This window comes from Pristiophorus japonicus, chromosome 6 (assembly GCF_044704955.1).
Source record: "Pristiophorus japonicus isolate sPriJap1 chromosome 6, sPriJap1.hap1, whole genome shotgun sequence".
Taxonomy (NCBI): Eukaryota; Metazoa; Chordata; class Chondrichthyes; family Pristiophoridae; genus Pristiophorus; species Pristiophorus japonicus.
In genome coordinates, this window is record NC_091982.1 from 193,292,352 (window position 1) to 193,314,412 (window position 22,061).

Consider the following 22,061-nt stretch of genomic DNA (forward strand, 5'->3'; position numbering starts at 1 on the left):
ATGATGAGTGGGTAAGTACAGCAAGTTCATGCCATTACAGTGATTTCAATGCCGAGTCTATCGGCGAGGACTGCATCAGCGCACCCTGTGGAGGAACAAGGTATCTCTGACAGCAACTTCTGGATTTCTGCATTTAACTGGTGTGGACCCAATATATTGCTGTCAGATTTACTCTAATAATGGCGAGCGCTGATAGTCTCGCTGTTATTATTACAGCAAAAATCCAGACCAATGTGGTTGTGAGAATCGGTTATTTGGCTTGAAAGAATTTGATTAGGGTGTAGGATAAATTAAGTGGGGTGGGATAGATGTGCTTATTAGGGATTTAAAAGATAGTGTGGAACATCATGCGGGAACAAAAAATTATAGTGTGGAATAGGTGTTTGGGTGGAAGAAGTGCAGCAGGCAAGCAAATAGAACAGTGCCTAATAGGATTAAAAAAAAAGAGGTAGTGAAAAGGGATTTAATAAAAGTGGGACTGAGAAAAAAATTAACCAAAGAACGGGGGCAGGTATTCAAAAAATACAGCAAAAAAGCCACAATGCGATGTTAAGAGCAAAGCCATGTGACAACAAAAAGTCAAGTGGTACCAGAAAACAAAAGAAAGACACAAAAAGTGGAGGTTTAGTTAGTGTGGGGCCAGATAATCAGAAAAAAAGCCAAAAAGGAGTTGAGACCTGGGGCAGAACATAAAAAAGAACTGGTTGGGGTGAGGATGGGTTAAGAGTGAATTAAGAAAAAAAGAGGTAAAAAGGGGAGTACTGGTAACTCGAGGAACAAGCCGGGAGCTAGGCAAACAAAGCTTTACCAGAGTTGGTATTCAGATGTTGCAGGGGCTGGAAGTGGAACATTTTTTGTGAGTGCCTGAGGAGCATGAATGGGGCTGGGTGCAGAAAGAGCTTCAATGGGGTTCGAGGTGTCAGTTGATAGGCTGTAAAGCCGAGTGAGGAATGAAACTGGGACACCCTAATGTTTTTCAGTAATTTTTTCTCAGATCAGAGGATGAGGGAGACCCGGGGTTGGGACTGAGTGCAGCAGTGCTTATCTATTACCCAGAAACCTGCAATTGCAGCAAAGCAGGCAGATTGGATTTTGCCATTATAAAAAGTGAAGATGCAATTTTTAGTAATATCAACTTTGGTACGTTGATATAAAAAGTGTGACTCAAAAATAGTGACTCGGGAAATAGGTATAACATGGACAAGAAGTGCGTCACTTAATAATTTATAATGAGTGGTTTATTCAATAAATTCTATTGAGGATGAATAATTTGTATTGGTGTTTTTTAAAAAAAAAAAATAGCTTCATAATATTGAGGAATGTAAAAAGTTAGATCCCAAAATAAAATGTATAGTGTACTTGGTCTTGGATTTTGTGTTGTCTAGCCAAAGTCAGTAATGTGGGAGCATTCCAAAACACAAGAAGTTACAGTACAGGCTGTGAATTACATTGAAGCTTTTGGCTGCATGAGTACATATTTTGTCCATATAGCAAGTTCCCATTTTCCTTCAACTACACCAGCAAGCATGTGGACCACATTCTTTCTTCAGTATATTTAGCTCTTAATTTATTTTACAAAACGAAAACCAGACTTTGATAATGCAGATTTTTATGGTACCTGCAGTATAATCCCTACTTCAATTTGATAATTAGAATTTTCTGTATTTCTCTATAGTGTAAGGATTTAGATTATCTATTTTATTGGTGATTAACATTGTGCTATCTGATTTCAGCCGCAGCTGTACTATTTTCCCAAGCAAAGACCTTCAAATTTGCATATGCTGTTCAGGTTAATGTAAATTCACAGAACTCAATACACTAAACGGTTGTAGACAAAACTTGGCATACAATTAGATTTTGGGCTTTGTGTCTTTTGGGGAAATGGTTAAAAAGGGAAGTTCCAGTTTTATAATGTAACCATGGGGAAAATATCTCCAATTGTGAATAATAATACACTTACCAAGCAAACTAAGAGTTACAGTGAGATTTATAGCAAAAATAAACTCCCAGTATGAGTTATAGGGACAAAAATTGCGCATGCACCCGTGGGGTCCTCACAAGTTGCAGGTTTAGGTATGCGCCGAAACCCGGCACTTGCGATCTATCAAAAATCCCTTTGACAGATCGCACACAGTTGAAGGAAAAGGGTCTCCGTGGATGGAGAGTTGGGCTATTTGCCCAACTCCTGCCCAGCAAATGTCCTTCACATTCTTACGCTGGTAAAAGCAGAAATAAGTACTGCTTTTACCAGCATAAGAATTTTACAACAAAAATAGAAAACTAAAATGTTGCCACTCATTTATATATTAAAAACCTTGTCCAATAAGGTATGTTTATTTTTTAGCCTTGCTATACATTTTTTTTTAATTCAAAAAATACATTTATTTTCGTTGTTTCTGTTTCTGGGGGTATTCTCATTCATACTTAGCGCCGTTCCGTGTATATACGGAATTACTATAAGTGTGACAGGGGATCCCCCTACTCTGATAGGTTAAGCCTGCCTACGTGATTCGAGAGATCAGTATGAAGCCAGTACGATCCTGGGATACGTGGTCCCCTATGCTGACCTTCGCGTAGAGCCCCAGGACCACAAGTCGCCGAACCTCTGGGAAGACCAGGTACTTTCGTAAAAATTATTGCGATCAAAGGCCTCCGCCCGAGGGAAGCCTCTGACCGCAATTTTTGGGCCATAATTTCTCTCTGCGTAATTTTACGGGGGCAGGTAACATTAAGTCTGAGTCAAGTTATTTCAAAAGAAATGCTGATCTGTTTACAGTACATAAACCTAACCAGTTCTATTAAGTGGGGCATTCCTTTATTAACGGTCATTCATGCATACTGTCATTAAAAATGCAATTGTTTATGAAATGCAATTCATCTTTTTCCTAGCTGAATTCAATTGCTAAAATTTGGTGGTATACTCCTAATTAAAACAAGTGGTAAAAACTGTATTCTTGTACATGAGATCGAGCCATGGTTAGATGTATAGAACTCTGTGTACAAGATGAAACCTGAGCCGGTAATTAATGATTAACTGGAGTTACTGTATACCTCCAACAGGATGTAATCATTTCCAGCTCATCAATGGTAAATAATGATCTGCCTGGGAATACGATGGTTTGGATGAGCTTTTTTTCTGGAAGATTTTGTGTAATAATCAGGAGTCAAATAAGACAATTTGCACAAATCAAGGCAGTGGGCCGGAAGAATGAATGCAAACACTGCGCAGTTGCTGTGATTTGTACAGATGGAATTAGTCTGGTGTGCAACTGGATTCCACATAAAATGAGTGGCATTGAGCTTTTTCTAAAGCAACTAATAACCATTTGTGTTTTCTTGTATAAAGTGTACTATTTTTTAACAAAACTATACAATTTGAAGGTGCAAAGCTTCATAAACTTTAGTTTTAATTTTTTTAATTAAAATAGTTGACACTGAAAACTGACTTTTTTAACCCTGTAATGTGCTTTCATTTTAAAAGTTTTTCTTTTCAATGGAAGATCAATATCTTATTCATACATTATTCATGCAGTGCTGGCCCCTGACTCTGATTGTATGAAATGAATAATTCCAAACTGATGGCATAAATACCTTCCTTGTAAGGAAAGTTCTAACAAAACTTTGGTGCTGTGAAGCTTTGTTCACTTAATATTATTTTGAAGCTCATGTCTCTTGCATGAACTAATGAATGTAAGATGTATTGTGTGGATCATTGATAATTAACAACAACTTGTATTTATATAGCACCTTTAACATAGTAAAACGACCCAAGGCGCTTCACAGGAGTATTATAAAACAAAAGTTTGACACCGAGCTACATAAGTAGAAATTAGGGCAGGAAGAGGTACGTTTTAAGGAGCATCTTAAAGGAGGAAAGAGAGGTGGAGAGGGAGTTAGTAGGGGGCTGGAGGAGTTTACAAAGATAGGGAGGGTCGAGGCCATGAAGGGTTTTGTAAACCAGGATGAGAATTTTGAAATTTAGGCTTTGCTTAACCAGGAGCCAATGTAGATCATCAAAGGTGATGGGTGAACAGGACTTGGCGCAAGTTAGGACACGAACAGCTGAGTTTTGGATGACCTCAAGTTTACGTAGCGTAGAATGTGGGGGGTGAGCCAGAAGTGCGTTGGAATATTGACACATGAGCTGAGACACAGACAGAGACAGGCAATGTAACATAAGAAATAGGAACAGGAGTAGACCATATGGCCTCTCGAGCCTGCTCCGCCATTCAACAAGATCATGGCTGATCTGATCATGGACTCAGCTCCACTTCCCTGCCCGCTCCCCATAACCCTTTATCTCCTTATCATTTAAGAAACTGTCTCTTTCTGTCTTAAATTTAATCAATGTCCCAGCTTCCACAGCTCTCTGAGGCAGTGAATTCCACAGATTTACAACCCTTTGAGAGAAGAAATTTCTTCTCATCTCTGTTTTAAATGCCGGCCCCTTATTCTAAGATCATGCCCTCTAGTTCTAGTCTTCCCCATCAGTGGAAACATCCTCTCTGCATCCACCTTGTCAAGCCCCCTCATAATCTTATACGTTTCGGTAAGATCAACTCTCATTCGTCTGAATTCCAATGAGTAGAACATAAGAACATAAGAATTAGGAACAGGAGTAGGCCATCTAGCCCCTCGAGCCTGCTCCGCCATTCAACAAGATCATGGCTGATCTGGCCGTGGACTCAGCTCCACTTACCCACCCGCTTCCCTTATTGGTTAAAAATCTATCTATCTGTGATTTGAATACATTCAATGAGCTAGCCTCGACTGCTTCCTTGGGCAGAGAATTCCACAGATTCACAACTCTCTGGGAGAAGAAATTCCTTCTCAACTCGGTTTTAAATTGGCTCCCCCGTATTTTGAGGCTGTGCCCCCTAGTTATAGTCTCCCCGACCAGTGGAAACAACCTCTCTGCCTCTATCTTGTCTATCCCTTTCATTATTTTAAATGTTTCTATAAGATCACCTTTCATCCTTCTGAACTCCAACGAGTAAAGACCCAGTCTCCTCAATCTATCATCATAAGGTAACCCCCTCATCTCCGGAATCAGCCTAGTGAATCGTCTCTGTACCCCCTCCAAAGCTAGTATATCCTTCCTTAAGTAAGGTGACCAAAACTGCACGCAGTACTCCAGGTGCGGCTTCACCAATACCCTGTACTGTTGCAGCAGGACCTCCCTGCTTTTGCACTCCATCCCTCTCGCAATGAAGGCCAACATTCCGTTCTCCTTCCTGATTACCTGCTGCACCTGCAAACTAACTTTTTGGGATTCATTCCCCAGATCGGGGGCACGGTTTAATGTTTTTTGTTTCAGAATGTCCTGCACCCGCTCCGAGATATCTTTGACCCTTGCACCAAGGAGGCAACATACCATCCTGGAGTCTTGGTTGCGGCCGCAGAAACGCCTATCTATTCCCCTTACAATTGAATCCCCTATCACTATCGCTCTCCCACTCTTTTTCCTGCCCTCTTGTGCAGCAGAGCCAGCCACGGTGTCATGAACTTTGCTGCTGCTGCCTTCCCCTGATGAGTCATCCCCCTCAACAGTACTCAAAGCGGTGTATCTGTTTTGCAGGGGGATGATCGCAGGGGACCCCTGCACTACCTTCCTTGCACTGCTCTTCCTGCTGGTCTTCCATTCCCTATCTGGCTGTGGACCCTTCACCTGTGGTAAGACCAACTCGCTACACTCACTGCTCACGTCATTCTCAGCATCGTGGATGCTCCAGAGTGAATCCACCCTCAGCTCCAATTCCGCAACGCAGACCGTGAGGAGCTGGAGGTGGATACACTTCCCGCACACCTAGTCGTCGGGGACATCGGAACTGCCCCTGAGTTCCCACATGGTACAGGAGGAGCATAGCATGTGACCGAGCTCTTCTGCCATGACTTAACCCTTAGATGCACTTAAATTGGCAACAACAATGCTAAAGTTTACTCGCTGTTATAGAAGAGAAAAAAGAAAAACTACTCACCAATCACCAGCCAATTACTTACCCCCTTGGCTGTGATGTCACCTTTCTATTTCTTTCTACTTTTTTGCCTTCTCCCTGTAGCTGCACCAGCTGGCGGCCTCCTCGAACTCCTGAACTCATGGCTTTTTTAATAGGCCTCCGACCCTGGACTATCGCCTCCTTCTCGACGCTGCCCGAACTCCTGCACTCGCGACCTTTTTATAGGCCTCTGACCCAGGACTGTCGCCGCCTCCTTGACGCTGCCGAACTCCTGAACTCACGGCCTTTTTATAGGCCTCCGACCCCGGACTGTCGCCGCCTCCTCCTCTAGGCTCAATCTACTCAACCTTTCCTCATAAGTCAACCCTCTCATCCTCGGAATCAACCTAGTGAACCTTCTCTGAACTGCCTTTCCTAAATATGGAAACCAAAACTGCACGCAGTATTCCAGGTGTGACCTTACCAATACCTTATGTAGCTGTAGTAAGACTTCCCTGCTTTATACTCCATCCCCTTTGCAATAAAGGCCAAGATACCATTGGCCTTCCTGATCATTTGCTGTACCGGGATACTATCATTTTATGTTTCATGCACAAGTACCCCCAGGTCCCGCTGTACTGCGGCACTTTGCAATCTTTCACCATTTAAATAATAACTTGCTCTTTGATTTTTTTTCCGTCAAATAGGCGGTCTTAGTTACGTCACGATATATGGTCAAATATGACAACTTTTGCTGGTTCAGCCTCAGACAGATGCTAGGGAAAGGAGTTTGTGACGGGTCCGAAGACGATGGCTTCGGTCTTGCTAATATTTAATTAGAGAAAAATACTGGATGTTGGACAAGCAGTGTGACAATTTAGAGACCTTGGAGGGTTCGAGAGAGGTGGTGGTGAGGTTGGAGCTAGGTGTCGTACTTTTGGAAATTGACGCCGTGTTTTTGAATGATATCGCCAAGGGGCAGCATGTAAGTGAGAAATAGGATGGGGCCAAGGATAGATCCTTGGGGGACCCCAGAGATAACAATGCGGGAGTGGGAAAAGAACACATTGAAGGAGATTTTCTGGCTACGATTAGGTAGATAAGAATGGAACCAGGCGAATGCAGTCCCACCCAGCTGGATAATGGTGGAGAGGTGTTGGAGGAGGATGATGTCAAAGGCTGTAGACAAGTCAAGAAGGATGAGTAGGGATAGTCCACCTTTGTCAATCACAAAAGATGTCATTTGTGACTTTGTTCAAGGCCGTTTCCATACTGTGGCAGGGGTGGAAACTGGATTGGAGGGATTCAAAGATGGGCACAAATTTGGTGACAACACGTTAAAGGACTTTGGAGAGGAAAGGAAGGTTGGAGATGGTGTTAGAAATAACCTCTATGGCTATCTCTGGTCAGGATAGTCAGATTCGAGTGCAAACCAATATAGTGGGTATATTGTGTTTAATCAAAGTTTAAGATGGAATATAACACATTAATTATACAGCAAAAACATACAACTGTGACAAGTAGCTGATTACGATTCATTTGGACAAATGGTTGGCGGACGTGAGCAGTTCTCTAGCTTACAACCTCTTTCTCTTCGTCTTGCAGCTTAGGCCTATACTTGGGCAAAATACCAGACAGCAGCTGGCATGTGAACCATTTTGCAGCGTAAATCCATGTCTTTAGGGGAGGATGGGGGATGCAAGGGACTTGGAGGACGGATAGACTAATGTTCTTCAGGGAAGGAAATTTGCCGTCCTTACCTGGTCTGACCTATATGTGACTCCAGACCCACAGCAACGTGGTTGACCGGGCATTTTACCATGAAGGAGTCACACCCAAGTTTGATCTTCCCATTGGCTTCAGCTGACGTCTACACATGCACTTGTCAACAAGAATTAATATCTGATCTACCCTGGCTGATTTCTTCCCTTCCACCCCATCAATTAATTTAGCACAAAGCAAAAATCCGATCTGGGACCTTTCTGGCTTGTATTAAACTGAACAAAAGTGTACTGAGTGGATTATTTGCTGTATGCACCCGAGAGATAATCTCTAGCATATATTTTATATTCAGTCTGAAAAGTATAGAACTTGAAACTTTTGTTCATCACTATATTGGATGTAACTATTACACTCCCGATATGTCTAATGGGATAGGAATTAGAAACATTGAAAGAAAGATGCAGCCTGTTAAGTTGAACAGTTCCAGCTATGCCGAGTTTGTGTTATTGCATCTTGCGCCAGTAATGTTCCTCTCAGTTTTTCTACTTGGATTGTTGTACAGGCTGCACATTCCACCCGCCTGCAGTAGCAATGCCACAGGTATCCTGGCATTGAGGGACTACCGCATTGTTGTTGGAGGTGCCGTCTTTCAGTTGAGGCATTAAACTGAGGGTCCGTCTGCCCCTTGGTGGGTGTAAAAGATTTGATGCCAATATTTGAAGAAGAGCAGCAGAGTTTTCCTGGTTTCTGGCCAACATTTTTCCCTCAAACACTGACAAGCAGATTAATTGATAATTTATCTTTTGCTGTGTGGAATCTTGCTGTAACAAGTTGGCTGCACTGTTTGCCTTACATAACAGTGACTACACTTGGCTGTGAGCGCTTTGGGAAGTTCTGTGGTCTTAAAATGTGCTATATGAATGCAAGTTCGTTCTTTCATTTGAAGTGCACAGCCTGATTATTTCAGCAAATGAAAGCAATTGATTAGCTGTACAGATTGAAACCTCCCTTATCCGGCACCCTCGGGACCTGGCCTGTGCTGAATAAGGAATTTTGCTGGATAAAGGGAGGTCAGCCCGAGGGCGGGGTGTGTGTGGGTGGGGGGGGGGAGGACAATTGGCTTGAGGTCGGTGGGGGGGGGGGGGGTGCGGAGGAGGTTGGTGCCCAGGGCGGGCTGCGTGTTGTTGCGGCCCCCAGGAGGGCCGAATGTCGGCAGGCCTCAAAGTCGGGGTGGAGGTCAGCCGTGTTCTGCACATGCGCCCCCGGCCACTAGAATCATGCCGGACGAAGGGTGGTGCCTGATAAGGGAGTCCCGGATTAGGGAGGTCCAATATATATTTTAAATACTCAAAATTGAACTGAAAAAAAGGAAGTTACAAAGACTATCCACTAATGAACAAGAGAGTTTATCCATTATGGCAAAACATTATATGTTTTGAGAAGATCAGTTATTGCTCCATTTTCTACTCCAGATTGGGGAAACAGGATATCGAAAAATTGTTTAGATTTTCAACATGTAATGTTTTCATTCACTTTATGCCTGTAACTATGAACTCTTACTCATATCACATTTCAAAATATTTCATTCTAAACATAATGGGCTCTCCCCAAAATATTTATATTCTCTATCAATGTTGTTTCATTTTTTGATAAAGTAAGCACACTCAACAGGCAATGGCATTAGTTTTGATATTGTTTTTAACTTGGGATTATTTAGAACTTGGGCTGCCAAATTAGTGGCAGTCTTATGCCATGAAAAGCGGGCTTATCTGAATTGAAGTCAGTTGTTGAGAGCCACTTTGTTCTGTTTTGCTCTGGATTTAAAATACAAAGCTCCATAGGGAGCCTGAAACTGTTCCTATTTACATCATCACTTTTTATATAGTGGGAAATAAAAGTCCAGTTCATCCAGTTGAGCATATGTAATTCCCCCTTAAGCAACTCTTGATGCATACCAGTATTAACTAGCACATACTTGGAGGCAAATTTGCAACTAAAATAAAAGTACTTAATAGGTGCCCAACATATTTGTATCATCATTGTAAATGGAGAACCATTTGAAAAATAGTAGTAGGGGGAAGGGGGAAACAAAAGAATAGTTTGTCTACCAGCAGAATAATTTGACACAAGGTTATTAGGGCAACATTTGTACAGTACTACTTGATTTTTACATATCTCCAGGTGTTGACAATAACACACAATTTAATCTTGTATTGTGACCTTGTATACCAATTCATAGCAAGAAAACACATACACTAAAATGTAACTCTCTTGGTAGCAGCATAATGGAAAGATGACTTCACCTTTATTCTCGCCAACTATCCACCTCCCCGTCTGCCCCCATTTCTGTTGTTTTTCTCAGTCTGGACGTAAGTACCTGGATGTACAGCAATTGGAAACACTTAGCTCATACCAAACAAGCTTAATTGGGTGCTTCCAGACAAACTGGAATGAGTTCAAGTTTGAAAAAAGACCTGAAATAGTGGTACTTCATGTTAAGGGAAATAACTTGATACAATGCTGCTGTGATCTAATAACTGTAATCGTTAAATTAGAAAAGAAGGAGTTCTTTATAGACTGGAATTGCTGTATAGGATTTTCTTATTTAAACATCTAACATTCTTAACTAGAATCTGAATGCACCTTTCGGGTCAGAAATGGCTACAGATTGAACATAATACTGAATGGATTGTGATCACAAAAATCTATTACAACATTTTTCTCTCCATGCCTACTCTCAGACTACCTTCCACCTCTATCCTGCTGCTATCTGTCCCTCGACACATCCTCCTTCAGGTTTCTCTTTACTCCCCTTTCCCTCTGTAGACTTGTGTTTCAATGGCCGTAGATATTATCTATTACATTTATAGCCTTGAACTAGCATTCTGTTCAAGAATCTGCTCTTTCATAATATTTTGCTGGTGAAAATTGAGCCAATAACTATATCAGCTATAACAGTGTGTGCTTTTTAAGGTTTTTTTCATCTGTTTTGAATTTGTTTTTTCTCCTCTAACCCACACATTCCATGAACTACTCCCTGGCTGACAGTGCACTTGCAGAGCTATAGATGTCCTTGAGTAACCTTTAATATTTTCAAAGTACAATGTGTAATTTCAACATATTGACATAAAAATGCAATACTTGTAGTTCACTGCTGCATCTAAAAAGATTTTAGTGTTCAGGCTTTTCCACAACATTTTCTCTTGTGTTTACAGCTTTCATAAGTAGCCCTGTCCCTCTTGTCCAGCATGTATGGGTTTACAGACAGATTTAACAGTTAACCCTGAATCACAGTCACAGCTCATTGGAGAATATACAGAATGCCCACTATCCCGTTACCTCTGAATGTGGAAAATAATATAGTATCAGAGCAATGCATAAAAGATAAAACTTCTTGATTAGGCTTATTACATAGAATCTAAAAGACACAGCAAGGTTCTCTTTTTAAAAAGAGAAGAAACACAATGCCAAATTCTCAGCAAGATCTTAACTTTCATTTTCATCATCATCATCATAGGCAGTCCCTCAATCGAGGAAGACTTGCTTCCACTCTAAAAGTGAGTTCTTAGGTGACCGAACTGTCCAATGCGGGAATTACAGTCTCTGTCACAGGTGGGACAGACAGTTATATTAGTGGTGTTTGTGCCTCCAGTCCTTGAAACATGAGTCTCACTCAGTTGACAACACCCCCAATGTTAATTGCTCCCAGGATCCTGGCTAACATTTATGTCTCAACCCCATCACAAACAGATTAACTGATCTTGTTTGTTGTTTGTGGGGCCTTGCTGTGTGCAAATTGGTTGCTGCAATTGTCTCTATAACTAACTACAGATCAAAGTAATTCATTGGTTGTGAAGCACTTTGGGATGTCCTGAGGAAAGGCACAATGTATAAATTTAAGTTCTTTTTTAATTACTATTGTATCTAAATGTTTTTAAATGATTCAAATGAAGACTTTGTGGACACTGGAAATTAATATACACTTTTGCTACAATTAACAAATTAACAAAAGTAGATCCTATATCTTGATCAGACGTCTCCTGTAAATACTCTTTCTCCCCCCCCCCCTCTTTGTTTCCTGCTTAGTTCTCCTCTTTTCCCCTCCCCTCCATTACTGTTGCTTTCTCTTAGTTCTCGAATCCATGCAGATCTAATCTGAGATCGTTACATCTGGCTATTCCACATATCTACCTCTGATTTTCTCGTTTCTCACTCCATCCCTTATGTTATGCCAATGGTGGCGCTTTGCCGTCTCCTCTCTTCCCCTCCTGCAACTTGATTTCCGTATTTCTTTACTTTTCCTCATCTCTTGTATTCTCTACAGTGAGAATAGTCTATGCTTCCCATCTCGGAAGATTTGGGATAGCCGCATCTCTCAGCAGCATTATCCGACGTTGCGACGGAAAGCAGACAACAGTAGATATTTATGCAGATTGAACAAGAGATAAATAAGGAAGAGGCAGATCAGACTGTGATTCCCCCAAAACACTTTAATGTAGTGGAATCTCTGCAGTGATGGAGTGCACAGTATTGCACCCAAGGCAATCCCAGCTATTTGTAGAATACGTTACCTTGGACCTCCAGGTTGGAGCACTAAATTATTTGCTATAAATACAGGATATACTGCAGGAAATAATTTGCTGATACAAAGGTAACATTATGCAAATAAATGGGAATCCCTTGGGACAAATTCTCATGCACACAAAATAAGCAATTCATAAAATAAACTGTACTGTAAATAATAGAATACCAGCCTCACTAGCAGCACACATCCTTCCTTCCTTTCCTCTGGTGCAGATCAAAAAAACATTGCATTCCAATCCATATTCTTTAATCTACTGCATGTGAAGGGTGAACCTCGCCATTGGATCATAATTGCTTTTTAAAATATGTACAAATGTACATTACAAAAAGGGTTTCAAGTTTTTTTTAAAGCATGAATTTACTAACCACCTGGATCAGCATATGTGATTCATATACACATTACACAAACTGATTTATTATGGCTTATTATCTCTCTCGGCATCTGAAGTGTAACAATTCCTAACATTTTGACACTCTTTACAGCAATCAGTGCAGAAGAGGATATATTCAAATAAATGCTGGCTGGGAGTTTCCTCCGTGAGCACAACCTGGAAGTTGGAACCATTAAAAAAAAAAGCACCCAATCTGCCGATGTAAAGTTATGTTCAAATTTTCTGTGAATCTCATTAGAATACACCCAAATGTAAAATTGGCATAGTTTACACGATTCCCACTGACATATCAAGCCAAAGGAAAGTGCCCAACACACACATTTCTTCTTTTTGTATGAAAAAATGTTTCAACTCATTTAATCATCATTCATGCATATTAGGCACAACATGTGTATTTGGGGAAGCACTTCAATTTTTAACGTGACTTATACTTGTGTCATAAAAATGAATTCCGAGAAACCTACACTGCAGGTGCCAGTGAGGATAATTTAAAAAAAATAAAAAAAACTGCTTCAAAGTTGCAATAAAACACCAGGAAAATTACTTGTTTCCTGCTGTGCCAGAAAATCTGGTCATAATTTGAAGAGAGCTTCTGAGCCAGCAGAGTTGCAAGAAACTTGCGTATAAGACTGTAACTTGGGGCTGGGACTTATTATTATAGGCGGAGATGGGGTTGGGTGGAGGGATCAATAGACAATCATAAAAGCTTCAGATTTGGACGTATTGTACTTAGTCATAACATCTGCAGGTATGACAAAGACTTTTGATATTTGCCTTTTTTCAGCAGTTGGCCCAAGACACAAGAAACTTTTAATGATGAGTTCACTGTCTGATAACTAAAAATAAAATTTTTAATACAGCATAACCAGAGGGGAAATAACTCACTTGCGCCCAAAATTCTGCAATCTTTTAGGCCGCATATTTGTGCCAATTTGCACGTCTCTGGCCACAAATACACAGGAAATTGCAGGCTGTTTTCTCTGTGTTGCATGCCGTCTTGTGACTGTCTCAGGACAAATTATTTGGATTTGATTTTTAATCTGTAAAAAAATGAATGTGAAAACTAGTGACTAAAGTTGGGCTTTTAAGAAGTTTTTTTTATTAGAGTATTCCTTTTCACTAGCAGCTGACTTTGGCTAATATCCATAATTGGTAATAGCTGGTTTGGCTGTGTGAGTTGTCATAAGCAGCTCGAGTTTATAGTAGTAAATGATCACGGTCTATTCCAAAAGCTAAAACCACTTCCTCTTTGGTTATGCTGCATTTAAAAATTTCATATTTTAGTTATCAGACATTGAACTCAACATTAGAAGTTTCTTCTGTCTTGGGCCAACTGCTGAAAAACAGCAAATATAAAAGGGGGCTTTGTCTTAATTGCAGATGCTATGACTGGAAACTTTTAGTGGAGAGAATGTCATGTTCATTATTAATGATGCCCATATGTTCATTTGCAACTGTATAACCAGGAGTTAACTGATCAGAGATCATCTAGAAGGCTTGTGCAGTATAGTAAAAGTTTGTTGTACCGCTACTAGTAATTTTATCAATAACAAAAATGAAACATCAGTAGCTCTTGGTTGCTGTTGGATTACAACTTAATAATAGATTGCAGAAAAGTGTTTAACAGAATGTTGCATGTATTATCAGGATTCTCAAGTTAAGTTACAGAACTGCCAGATAGCAAGACCCATAGGTGCCCAAAAGATCTGTTCTGCAGTTATAAAGAAAAACATCGGCCCAGAATTTGCAGTTGTAATTACGGCGAAAGTGTCAGTGTTCGGCATCATTACTCAAACAACAAACGGCCACTTTGGGAGTCTGCACATGCGTGTTTAAACGTGGAAAAGCTGAAGTTGCTGTCGGTGATACCCTGCTCCCCCCCAAGGTGCGCTGTTGCGGTCTTCGTAGACGGAAATCAATTAGAAATTACTGAATTGACTGAACGCCTATTTTTTGCACTCTATTTTTGCTGTAAAAACCCTTGAAAAAGTTAAGCCTTGTTGAATGAGGTGTAATTGGGTTTTTAGTAGCATACTAAGTCATAATTAGTGCTGAACAACCTCTCTGGCTCTGAAAAACTAATTTTATATTTGTAGAATGTCACATTTCTCCATTCCATGATTCCATAGAATTAATTAATTTTTATTTTATTTTTTAAAGTTTGATATTTCAGATTCTACCTTCATCCATGTGTATGTCCCAATCTTTTCACTTTATGTAAAATTATAAAAAGTGAATGATAAAAACCTGCTAGTCACTTCCTGGTTTGCTGTTTGAAAATTCTTGAATGTGATTGGCTGCTTAGCCTGCTCGATGACTTCACTGTTCCTTGATGCTAAAAATCCCCAATAGATGGCGCCAGAATGACATTGACATCATAATAGGGGAAAACGACGCCACAGAACTCACTGAATCTTTGTGGGCAGTTTTCTTTCAGATCAGCAGCGAGCACCGGCGCTTCTCCACTGACCACAAAATCCGGGCCATTGTAACCCATATACATATACTTTTGCGTTTTGAAGGAATTTGTGAGAAGCATGCACTAAGCTTCTAGGCTGTGGTAACAGTTTGAAAGTATAGCGCAACAAAATTACTAGCCAGTTGCACTAATGTAGTGGACCAACATCAGTTTTGAGCACTGATATATTTTTGCATTTAGAAAGTCAAACTGTCAGTGCCAGGTCATCAACCTGGAAGGCATAAATTAAATTTTATTTAATTTTATCAACCTTAAGATCGAAAGTTGTGTCTTGGATTCAACAAATGCAAATATTTTGTAAAATAGGTGTTTTTGATGGCCAGCAGTTTCAGCACCAATCATGGGTTCATATATATCAATTAATGTGCACTGATACTGTGAGGCAGGCTATTCTGAACATGTTTTAATATCAGGCACTTTCAGTTACGTTTCTGGTATCATTAAAAAATCTCAACAAAAATGCCATCTTCTGTACAATTATTTATCCATTAAGCGGTCGTCTGTCTCACCTGCAAACACTGAGCATGTTACGAATTGGTGTAAACCGTGATCAAAAATAATGTTTGGAGGCTCTGTAATTGGTTCTGAGTTACCTAATGGAAAATTAAAGGTTATTTTTGTCCCCATTTTTTTACTACATTTTGAATTACTCTTAAACAAGCTTTGCAACTCTGTTTTAATAATTGCATTCAAGTAAGAGTAATAAAATGTTATTTATTTACATATCTTTATTACAATCCGAAGCGTGCAACTTTTTATTAAGTCTTGTAAGTTAATGGTATTGAACTCTTTATCGTGTACTATTTTGTACAGTTACCCTCCTGATCAAGTGATGCAGCATCACCCATCCAATATAATAACCTTAATTAGTGGCACTATAGGAAAATTGGTATTGATAACAGAAAATGCAAAGTGCACCTATACGAGCAAGAACGCCCATTTGAGCACAAGCAGGAATATTAGGCATGTATAATAGTGTTAACAGCTAGAAGGGTCTAATGTACTGAATTACAATTATTGGACAAGAAATATAGTGGTTCAACATTAAAGTATATTTCAATTGCAATTTGTTCTAGTAATTTATTGGTACTGGTACGTGAGCCTAGCAGCAACATTGAATTATATCACAATTTTGTCTGTGTATGTTGAAGTTTGCTAGAAGTTATGGATGTGGTCTAGGAAAATAAATGTGTAAGCTTTCAACATAACATGAATGAAGTTTCAGTCTATAGGGGTAAGTAGACATTTGTAGTGCAATTTTTAATGCATTTGGGTAAGAGAACAAATAATGCTATTAATCTAGGATTCCTCATTTTGGTACACCAAAAATGTTGGATTTCCTTGCCTCTCATTGCTGTCATTCTTTTATCTCTCTTTATTGGGCTTTTGCTCCTGTGCTTTTATTTTCTCACCATCCTTTTTGCTCTTGGATATTTTTGTATGTATTCATCTATTTTTGTTATCATGTCTGTTTGTGGCACTAAAATGTCAGTGTTTTGTATGTAACCTCTGTGGAGGTTGCCATTGATGTGCTAGCCAATTGATAACAGTGGGCCAAGAATGGTAATGAGATTTTTATTTTTATTTTCTTCTTGCTCAGTTTCAGGGACATAATTTTCTTGGATTGGAATATCTGCAATAGTGCCATAGTCCACATTAACTTGGCTGGTAGGGGGTGTTCTTCTGACGCCATCTCAATGGGATGTACTGAAGGACTATGCTTCATGGAAATCCAAGCACCAGTGAATGTTAAGGTCACTGGGGAGTTTAGGAATCTGGCTTGATGGGTTGCTTGGTGACTTTTATGGATGTCGCACAAAACCCTTTGCCAATATTCTTTTCATGTATTACTGGTTAAGATTGTGTGCGCAGCTTCATGGGTGGAATCCCAATAGTTGATTGGAGTTCTCCTTTCTTCCACTATTTTTGCTGCATTTATATTTTCTGGTCTCACACACACACACACACACACACACACACACACACACACGTTCTGTATATTATCTAAATTGGTTTAATTGAATCGTGGTTGGGAGGATAAAGATAGGAACATAGGAAAGTACTGGACCAAAAAAGGCTGCAGTCCTATTTTATTGGCTGGTCCCTAATACTCCCTTAAATATCAGAAGGCCAACTAAACATGTGAACTGTCACTTTGTGCTTTGGAAGCAGAGCTTAACCTCCAAAATTTAAAAAGTAGTTGCACTCCATATACCTTTAATTACATGCTATCAAAAAGTGGGTATATTCTTGCTATCAAAAATTAAATAGTACATATACACATTATACCCAAGTATACCCTCCACGACACTCTTGCTGCTATACTTGGATATTTCAACTTTCTTGGCTCCCCATGCAGCTGCATACCTGTGGCATCCTGCTTCCCTGTTATGTTGGTGCTCTGTGCTTTCTTCAGCTCCAATCTTCAGTGTTCTATTCCTAGCTTTGCTGGGGTTTCAGTTTGTCGTCCTCATCTGATCCTGAACTTTTTCTCAAGTCGGCAGTGTCCTGTGGTTTGGGTGAAGAGTGAGTGATGAGTTTCACAGTACTCTGGAGCTGCTGCCGAGTACAGTTATTTAGGTCTATCCCTTCTACGTGGCCAGGGAAATTGTGGTTGCAAGAGGAGGTCAGGAGATGAGTGCCAGGATGATTGAGCCAGGGCAACATGCATTCATCGGAACTTGAATCGCACAGAAAATAAGAATTTATTTTTTCCCTATGAAGTGAAGGAAATGTTTAAATACACACTAAAATGTTCTTGTTTGGGTTGTGATTTTTTTTTCACTTTCCAAATTATCTCAATTTCAGCATGGTCTTGAACCAATTGCGTAACTGCTAATAACCTATTTCCAATCTTCTGTTGTACGTGCATTTGATTCCTAACCACTAATTTACTCTTCATCTAGATGTTCTCCGTGACCTTTTTGACACCAGTTTGATGTGCTGATTAATTATGATTTGACTGCAGATGGTATTCAGTGTTGTGATAAGTTCTTTCTTGTCTTATCTCCCATTGTCTCTCTTTAAATTAGGCCAATAGTTACTTCTTTTATTGAAGCACAGAACATATAGCATGTACCAACAGGTGGGCAACAGTACAAGAAAAGGGAGACCTTCAGAAATAATAGCAAAGTGGTCTCATTTATCTGAAGATCTGGTGTCTACAGATTTGGAAATTAGCTACGCTGTTATTTATTGGAAGTGTCCTTATTTTTGAATTAAATTGTAAAGCTAGAACCCAGTAACCTGTAAATAAAACATCAGGCACATAGCTTTTTACATTTATGTTTTAAACTGGAGCAATGAGCTCTATTTGGTTTGACACGTTTAGGTTTCTTCCTGAGGGCAGACTATACTTTCAGTTAACCTTCCCATTACACACTGAAGTTTAGTTGCCTCGGATCTGTCATTCCAGGAGTCAAGGTTGGGAAGAGGAGAATGAAAAACGACGTATTATGAAAGCTATTTGTGAGTCCGTTCAAGACTATCTTTGAATTTAAATTACTAAACTGTTTAAGATTTTGTTTTCAATTTGCCATCCAGTCTTCCAAGTATGCTAATAGCCTTGCAATGTTTTCTTACTTGTATGGTGTTCAGTATGTATTGCACCCTGAGCATGTTAGTCACTACATGACTAGTTGAAGTCATATTTTATAGATGAGTTGTAAGTTTAAGATAGGAATGGATAATACGTTTTTTTTCAATTCAGTGATTTTCACACTGGGACTCCAGTACTTCTATTTACTGTGTGTTTAAAGGTCAATGCGATGCATTATACGGCAGTGAGTGAAGATAATTGCTGATAAAATTCTTCTGTTGACCCTTGGTTTAAAAAAAAAAAATTGTAGTAAGGAGAATTTTGGTTATCTCGCATAGGCTTTGCCAAGTCCTTAAACCGTTGTAACTCTGAAGACCATTTTGGTGGAATTTTGTTTGGCATGTGTAATTTGAGACATCTAAATAGTATGGGTTTTGTGTACATTACCAGGCAGCACATCTAGAAAATCAACACCACTGTGCCATTTGGAGGAGTGAAAAACTTGTTAAATATTTAGCATCAAATATTGCCCAGTATTGTCCAACATTCATTGTAAGTAAAAGGGAGATGCAATCTTTATCCAGTGCTTGTATTTATATACAAATGGATCTACTAAGGCATTGTTCATGCTAAATCAGAGCAGTTGGGCTCTTGCTGTTTCTGCTGTCTTTGTGTTGCTACTTCTGTCTGTTTGTCTCTTTTTTTTTCTTCCTTGTGTTTCTCGGTGCTGTTCTGCTTCTTTGTCACTTTTCTTCTTTTCTTCCAGGTGGGAGGTGGTGTGCCGTGGCAAGGAAGGGAGCCGCCGCAGGCCGCATTTTCCAGTCTTTGGTGCTGGTCAGGTGGGGATGGGAGTTACGGAGGGCGGCAAATCGCATTTTCAGGTGGTGACACTTGGCGCTGGAGCAATCTGCCAGGGTTGCTTTGGGTTGGGTGATGGAAAGAAAGGCATTTATATAGCTCTTTCAGGTCGTCCCAAAGCACTTTACAGCCACTGTAGTCACTGTTGGATGTGGGAAGTGATTCTGTTGGGGCTGCAGGTCAGATTTTTGATTGTGTGTGGTGGGGAAGTGGACTGTGGCTGCAGGCAGGTTTTAGAGGGAGGGGATCGGTTCAGGATGCAGCACATCTTCTCCACAATCCTTTCCAGTGTCCCCTCAATGATATTGTCTCCCCTAATCTTTCTGATCAACGTCTTGCCCTCTGCACCCTACCATGCCACTTGTTCCCTTAGCTCGTGCCCTCAGCCATATCCTCATCCCCAGGTTAAAAGTAATACCTAGGAATTATCCTCTAGACATGACAGGTGTGATGGTGGGAGGCGTGAAAAGTTGTGACATGGGATTAATGTGTAAATGTGCGTAAAATGCTTGCTATGTACTAAACTTTTAATATATTATGGATTATAGTATATCATATTTCTAAAAAAAAATCATTGGATGCCAATGAATGTTCATACTAATCCATCTGTTTACACTGGCTGGGAAAATCATCTTCTTTAGAATAAGGATAGTTTTTGCAACTTGTAATTAAGTGCAAATATGGCTACTGCCTTTCAACTGCATCTGGTCTTCTCTAGTCAACTCGCATTTCTGCTTTGTGAGTTTTCCCTCTTTATCTTGACTGCAACTTGGAGGCCAGCTGACCTCCGGTTTACAAACAAGACGAACTATTCCCATGCTATCCTGGTGTAGTTTCCTTTTGCTGTTTGTTATGTGGTGTCAATGATGAGCAAGGGAGAGGCGGCTACTACTTTGGTGTGTACAAAGGCTGTGGGAGGGCAGGAGTCCTCTAGCTTGCTTCGGGGTGTGTATGGCTTGAAAGTGGAACTATTGCATGATTTGTAGTGGAATGATGACTCCAACATAATGACTGATAATTGCATATATCTTGGATAATGTAGTAACTATAACTACAGTATTAAAACTTAATTATTCGGCAATGTCCACTGGAAATTAATTATTTTGTTCAGTACAATAGGGAACTAAATAATTTGAAGTATTTTGATAGAGCTGATGCTACTTTGGGAAAATACTTGTAAAAAATAAACAGGGATTCCTAATATTTGTTGAAAGGAATTTATAATAGCATAGCACTTCATTATTTTATTCCCCACTTAAAATGGTTGAGGAAGGCCATTCGGCCCATCTTAAATCAGTCATCCAAAAGGATTCCCAAATGCTCCCATTGCAATATTCAGTTGTTTCTTAAAAGATTCCAGGTTTTTCACCTCCACTCTTCTTCCTAGAGTTTTGTTCCATACATTAATCACTTTATGTGAAGAGGAATTTTACAACCTCAATCCTGAATTTACCTTTTACTAGTTTGAACCCATGTCCCATTTTCCTACCCTCGCAATTTAAAGTAATATTCCATATTTACCTTTACAATTTCTTTATCTTGTATAACTCTCGAAGATCATCTCCAAGATGCCTCTTTTCCAGCATACTGCAAGTATTTTTGGACAAACACCAATAATTAAGGAATAGTAATTTGAGAATGAAAAGTACTGAATCTATTGCAGCGCCAGGGTAAATCCTATCTATTTAAGTGTGCATTAATATTTATAATCCTAATAGAGCAGTTATAAACCATTCAACATACAATACACGCAGCCACCTGCGAAATTAGTTTATCAAAGGATGCAATGGTAGTGTGTCAGTATTATTCCCATCTAAAGGAGCATTTATTTTCTTTGTAGCATAACAGCAAGTAAAAAAAAAATCTAGATAGAAGGCTGTGAAATAAACTTTGTGCGATCATTGCATTTCTGCGGCACATGCTGTGTTCCACTTGCTGGCAAGAATCCCCAGAGGAATATGTGAGGGGTCTAAATTAAGTTTTAGAGCCCAGAAAAGATCATAGAAAATAACTTTAAAAGGGAGTTAAACAGGTACTTGAGGTTGAGGAACTTAGCAGGGTTGCAGACAAAAAGCGGGGGTGTGGGACTAAACATGACTGCTCTTTCAAAGATGGGCCGAATGGCCGCCTTCTATGCTGTAAGTTTCCATGATTCTATGATAAGCCCAGGATTCTCCAGTATTTCCTCATTACACAGACTTTTGACACCAGGGGCCCAAGTTTCCACACGAAAAAAACGTGCTATTCTCGAGCACCCTGCAGCTCCTTGTCTGCCTGGCGCGGCGTGCCGGGGGGCGGAGCCTACACTCGCGCCGATTTTGGAAGTGGGAGGGGGCGGGTACTATTTAAATTAGTTTTTTTCCTGCCGGCAACGCTGCGCGTGCGCGTTGGAGCGTTCGCGCACGCACAGTGTGAAAAAATCATTGGCACTCGGCCATTTTTGTAGTTCTTTGTAGGTGTTTAGTTTTTGAACATTTTTTAATAAAAGCACATTGCCATCAGCACATCAGCACTGAGGCTTCTTGCAGCAGTGAGAAAGCCTCAGAAAGTTG

At 40.0% G+C, this 22,061-nt stretch overlaps 1 protein-coding gene across 3 annotated transcripts in view; it reads left to right on the forward strand.

The window, feature by feature from the left end:
* The window catches only part of tbl1xr1a (TBL1X/Y related 1a), a 213,089-nt gene that overhangs the window by 112,907 nt on the left and 78,121 nt on the right, over positions 1-22,061 (forward strand). Inside the window, exon 3 of one of the 3 annotated variants that reach the window (XM_070883509.1) lies at positions 2,429-2,618. The exons of the other annotated variants lie outside the window; for them this stretch is intronic. The gene's annotated coding sequence lies outside the window, so the exon portion shown is untranslated. The remainder of the gene's footprint in view (positions 1-2,428; positions 2,619-22,061) is intronic. 3 annotated transcript variants of the gene reach the window in all.